We start from the raw sequence: 6,023 nt of genomic DNA, 5'->3' as shown, positions 1-6,023 counted from the left end.
CCACCACTGGACCTCCAGAGGAAGACCAGACCCTTCTACAGGATCACTGCTTTGACAGAATCATGTTTATCTCTGCAACAGGACTGCAGCTACCATTTAATGGGACTGCTGCCACCACCCTGACCAATAGGGTGTCAGGTTCTATCCTGACTCTGTCAGTTTAAGGCAGTGTTTCTATATCATTGCCTTGATCTTCATTTTCTTATTAAATTGTTATTCTGGTTTCGATCCTCCCCAGGTTTGCCTTAAACCCAGTGCAAAACTCAATGTACTCATTCCTTGTTTTCCTCCCAAAACAGAATTTCCCATCCCCAAACCTTTGCCAGATGGAAAAGGAGGCTGTGAGGAACAAGGAGGATCCCCGGGACACCCGGGCAGGTGAGGAGGAAGTCAGTGCCCCTTTCCCCCTCTCTCCTGCTCCATCTCCCAGCCCAGCATGGCCCCTGGCTGCAGGACAAACCTCTGGTCAACCCCGTCCTGCTGGGGATGCACTGGGGGGATCTCCTTCCCCTTCCCTCTGGCACAGAGCCAAATCCCATCCTCTTCTTGTCTTTCCTCCCCTACATAAGAAGCTGAGGATTGGGACCAGGGAGGACACATCCCCACAGCAGAACCTCGTGGAAGAGGCCATTATGAGGGACTCCAGGGTACAGGAATCCAACGGAAAGGAAAATCCCCAGAGATTCCACAGGAAGAGGGGCTCCGAACCCAGCCCAGTGTGCTCTGAGGAGCAAAGACCCTCCCTTAGCCAAGAAGGTGGACAGAGCTTCAGACAGAGCTCAGAGCTGGTGGTCCATGAGCACTTTCATGATGGAGAGAAGCGCTACAAGTGCTTGCAGTGTGAGAAAAGCTTCAGGCAGAGGAGCAGCCTGATCCGCCACCAAGGCATCCACACCGGGGAATGGGCCTACGAGTGTGGGGAGTGTGGGAAGTGCTTCAGCTAGAGGTCAGAACTCATCAGGCACCAATGCATTCACACTGGGGAAAGGCCCTACGAGTGTCCCCAGTGTCAGAAGAGGTTTCAGACCAGCTCCAGTCTCCTCCAGCACCAGCAGATTCACACAGAGGAGAGGCCCTTCCACTGCCTTGAGTGTGGGAAAGGCTTCAAGCACAATTCCAACCTCATCAGGCATCGGCACATCCACTCTGGGGAGAGGCCCTACAAGTGCCCCACCTGTGGGAAGAGGTTTCAGAGCAGCTCCAATCTCCTCCTGCATGAGCGGATTCACATGCATGAGAGCCCCTTCTGCTGCCCTGACTGCGGGAAGGGATTCAACTGCAGCTCCACCCTCATCACCCACTGGCGCATCCACACTGGGGAGAGGGCTTACGAGTGTCCCCAGTGTGGGAAAAGCTTCACCCAGAGCTCTGCCTTGACCAGTCACCAACAGAGGCACCGGCAAGGGAAGGCCTCCAATGCCCCAAGTGCATGAGGATTTTGTGCACTGCCCCAACTCCAATCATTGGAGTATCCATGTTGGGAAGAGCCCTGATGATCCATGTTCCCCATGATCCATGCTGGGAAGACACCTGTACCTTTTCCTGTCCCTGCAAACGACATGATGTGGGATGGAAAAACATGAAGGTCTGGCCATGGCCCTCTCATTACAATCACTCCCACATCAGGTCATTGCCAGGGGCAGGAAATGGACTCTCTCCCTGAGAAGAAGGGTGAAATTTCCAGGAAGGGGAAATTGTGGCCAGGCAGGCCCAGCGAGTTGTGTTGTAGTTTTCCCTGTAAACAGTCCCTTCTGTTATCAATATTGTTTCTGTTTTTGTTTGTTCCTTATCTCGTTGGTGTTCTCAGTAAATTGTTCTTATCTCAGCCCAGAATCTTTGCCTTTTGTGCTTTCCATGGGAGGCGGGAGGGCAGCGAAGGCAGCGCGGTTTTAACAGGAGCAGAAAATTGGGGAATCCCATTCCTGAACCTCGGCCCATGGAAACCGAGCATCCCAGCTGGTCCCAGCCCTGGTGGCCATGGCCACAACCTTGGGAGCAGGTCCCTGGCTGGGGCTGTGGGAACCTCTTCCCTCTGGTGCCCAGGGACAGGAGTGGAGGAAATGGCTGCAGCTGAGTCGGGGCAGGCTCAGGTTGGATGTCAGGAAAAGGTTTTTGCCCAGAGGCTGCTGGGGCCCTGCCCAGGCTCCCCAGGGAAGGGTCCCAGCTCCAGGGCTCTCTGAGCTGCAGCAGCGTTTGGACAGCGCTGCCAGGCCCAGGCTGGCGTTGTTGGGGTGTCCTGTGCAGGGCCAGCAGTTGGACTGGAGGATCCTGATGGGTCCCTCCCAGCTCAGCCAATTCTGTGGTTCTGGGATCCCATGAGCCTGGGGATAGAGCTGCAAATGGTTGCCATGGTAACAGGTTCTGGCTGCAGGCCTGAGCTGGTGTCCATGGCAACCACCCCGGCATGGGGTCTCCATGGAACTGCCAAGGGACTTGTGAAGGTCCGCCCAAAATGAACGGGTGATGAATGATTTTTTGGTGCAAAAATAAGCAACAAAGGCACAGGGGTTTTGCAGTAACAAATCAACAAAATGCAATTTTATTGATGATAACCACAGCTGAATATGTGTTTGGTTAGGGAATCTGTGGAAGAGAAGGGTAGGACAAGGGAAAAAGGGAGGAAAGAAGGTTAGGGAAGGGGTATAGCTACCAAAACGTGATGTCTTCGGCGTCCCACCGCCAAAACTCGCTGGTGCACGCTGTGGGGATATCTCAAAGGACAGTCGAAACCAAACCCCAAATATACTGTTCTCGGTTGGGGGAAGGGTGGCCGAAATTAGGTTTCCATGGAGGGAAAAGAATAGGAACACGAGGAGGGGGAGAGGCTATTCCGTTGTTTTCATGGCCGAATGCTCGCAGGTACGTTTACTCTGGGCAGGTTTTCCCCCCTCCCCCAGTTAGGAGGGGGTACAGTCCCAGTCTCTGGAAGGAGGTTGCCAGGGGGGTGCCAGGGGGGTACCATGGGGGTGCCAATAGGGTGTCAGAGGGGTTCTTGGTTCCTTGATGAGGGGATTCACATCTCTGTTGGTCCATCACAGTGGTTGAAGGCAGACAAGAAGGGTCTTCTCTTGGAGGGGGGAGCCACCCCAGAGCTCAGTCCAGCCAAGTCAGGAGTTTGGAAGAAAGTCCAGTTCCATTGTTCAGAAAAGGACAGCATGCCCCTTCGAGTACAGCATGGCATGTTCTGCAAACACCACCTGTAAACACACTGAATAAGCATGAGACTTTCTTTCCCAACTGGCTGAAGAGTTTTTAACCTTTCAGTGGTCTTTTTCTCATGACAATTGTGAGGCAAAAATGAAGGATTTTCGGATGGACTTCCACAGCAACCATAGCAACAGGGCGCTGGTGATGGTTGCCATGGAAACTGAACATATCAACAGGGTCTTGGTGATGGTTGCCACAGAAACTGACCATAGCAACAGGGTCTTGGTGATGGTTGCCTGTTAAGGATCGGATTTGTCACAGGCCCTCAGAGGGGGTCCATGGGGACTTTCCGAGAGTCTCCAGGCTGTTCCGGAGCTGGAATGTCCAGGCATGGACAGGGGCCCCATGGAGACCTTCTACGTGTTTCTGAGATGGTAAAGAGCCCTGTGGTCAGAGGCAGTCACAGCCATTCCATGGTGACATCCCAGGGGACCTTGGGCTTCAAAGGCACTGATTTGTCAGAGGCACTCACAGGGGCTGCACAGTGACATCCCAGGAGTCCCCAGGCTGCCAAAGAGCCGGGATGTCCCACACACTCACAGGGGTTCCTGTCATGGGCAGAGTGGGAGCTTCAGGCAAAAGCTTTATTTCTTTATTGGAGAAACTTCTGCTGAGACATGAGGTGGAGAAATGACATCCAACAGCCTCCATGGATCCTCAAACCCCTGCAGGACCCCTAGACTTCTAAAATTCCTTCTAAAAGAGGAGACTGGGAGTGGCTGGATCCAATCCCAGCCCCAGAATTTTTCAAAGGTGTAAAAGATTGAACAGGTGGAATTCGACTAACACAATTTGTCCTGCAGGATTCATTATAGAATACCAGATTAATTTATGTAACTATGTCTCTGGCTTATTCTGATCATGATCAGATGGAAAGATCACCAGCACAGTTATTTACTCCATAGTTCAGGAGCTATAACAATTATTAGAATATAGTGCTCTAGGCAGCAATTTTGAAGTCAGCAGGGCCTTGCTGGAGTTGCTGCAGCCCATTGCAGGCAGAGCCTCCTGCTCCAGCAGGAACTGCCTTTCCTGTGCCATCAGCAGGGCAGGTCCCGCTGCAGGAAAAGCCCCAGGCCAGCCCCAGCACAGGGAAGGGCTCGGGCACAAGGGCAGAGCACCGTGCTGGGAGCTGTGTCAGGGAGAGCCTGAGGCACCAAAGGCACCTTGGCAGCAGCAGCTGCTTGCAGGCCATGGCCAGAAGCCTCCCTTGGCAGCCCGGCCTGGTGGCCACCATTGCAGAGCTGCTGCCTCAGGGCTCATTCCTGGCTAGGCTCTGAAAAGCCTCTTATTCCCCAGGAGCCTGACTGGGAAGCCATTGGCCCCAGCACCTTGAGGACAAGATATTAATGACAAAACTCTTCATGCCAGCAGAGCCAAGGCAGGGGCAGAGGAAAGGGGAGAGCCAGGCCCAGGGCACAGGGCTGCCATGGTGATGGCTGTGAGGTCACTGCCCCTGCAGCAGCCTGGCTGCCCTCAGCAGACATTCTGGCCAAAGCATTGTGAGGGCACCCAGCACAACAGAGAACCCACACTACAGGAATTCTCTCACTGGGGATGAGAGGGTTTCACTGGGTCAGGCTGCACAAAGCTCCTGCTCTTGGACAATTCCTGGGATGGGGCATCCAATTCTCTGAAAAAACAGCTGCAGTTTCATGCCACTTTCATAATTGTAAAATATTTCCTCGTTCTAACAAATGTAAATCCACCCTCATTCAGTTTAAACATATTGACCCTTTTGTATCATGGCAAGATTTGGGAGAAAATAACTTTGACCACAATTTTTCCATTTTCACAGACCTTATTTTTTTCCCAAAAATCTCCCAGGATGGGGTTTGGAGGCCTCATCCCTTAACCAGCAGGTAGAGACTGTGGACTGTGGGGTCAGTGATGTGGAGACTGAGGACAGAACAGGAATAGTCTGGGAGGGATGGATGGATGGTTTCAGAGAGGCTGGAGCTTTTCTTCATAGAGAATATAAGCATGAGAAGGAAATAATGGCAGCAAGGGCAGCTGGGGAGGTCCAGACTGGACATGAGGAGAAAGGAATTTCCTTGCCAGGGCAGGGCTGTGGTGCAGCACATCCCCCAGCAGGAGCCTGGAGCAGCCCAAGGCTCTGTGTGGGCAGGCAGAGGCAGGCAGGAGGCAGAGCTGTCAGCAAAGGAAGGGCCCAGCCAGGTGGGGCAGCCGGGGGATGCCGACAGCCTGCAGGGACAGAGGCGCAGGTTTGCTCAGCACCAGAGACACCTTTCCCTCGCTTGTCCCTGCCTGTCATCACTGCCTCCAGTGTTCTACTCTACCTGGAACCTGGGGACACTTTCTCAGTCTTTTGCCTTGAAGGGATTTACTGAAAGTACAAGAAATTTCAGTGTTTCCATCTTACATTGAGTTCTTGAGGAATTTTTTGAGCACACTCTGAGGGACTGGGTCTGATGCAAAGAGCACCAAAGCCCCAGAGGGTCATTAAGTCCCTGTGCTGTGTCGGTGCTGCTGAGCTGGGCTGGGCTCCTGGCCCAGAGGCAGCTCCTGGCAAGGGCAGCGCTGCAGAGAGACAGCTCTGGCCAGGAGCAGCTCCTGTGCACAGCCCAGCAGGGCTGGGGCACTGCCAGGGCCCCTCAGGGACATCAGCAGGGCACAGACAGAGCTCACAGGGGCTCAGCACTGGCAGGGGCTGTGGGATGGCCCAGAGGGGGCTGTGTCACAGCAGCACCTCTGGGGCTGTGTCATAGAGGCACAGAGCAGCTGTGATGTCAGCAAGGGGCTGTGTGACAGCACAGAGTGGGCTGCGTGAGGTCACAGATTGGGCTCTGACATCA

At 53.8% G+C, this 6,023-nt stretch overlaps 1 pseudogene; it reads left to right on the top strand.

The window, feature by feature from the left end:
* The first annotated feature begins 632 nt into the window (after window positions 1–632).
* Window positions 633–1,433, top strand: LOC131570465 (zinc finger protein 239-like; annotated as a pseudogene).
* Window positions 1,434–6,023: the final 4,590 nt, after the last annotated feature.

This window comes from Ammospiza caudacuta, chromosome 35, assembly GCF_027887145.1.
Source record: "Ammospiza caudacuta isolate bAmmCau1 chromosome 35, bAmmCau1.pri, whole genome shotgun sequence".
In the NCBI taxonomy this organism is placed as follows: Eukaryota; Metazoa; Chordata; class Aves; order Passeriformes; family Passerellidae; genus Ammospiza; species Ammospiza caudacuta.
This window is presented reverse-complemented; position numbering and strand designations above follow the sequence as displayed.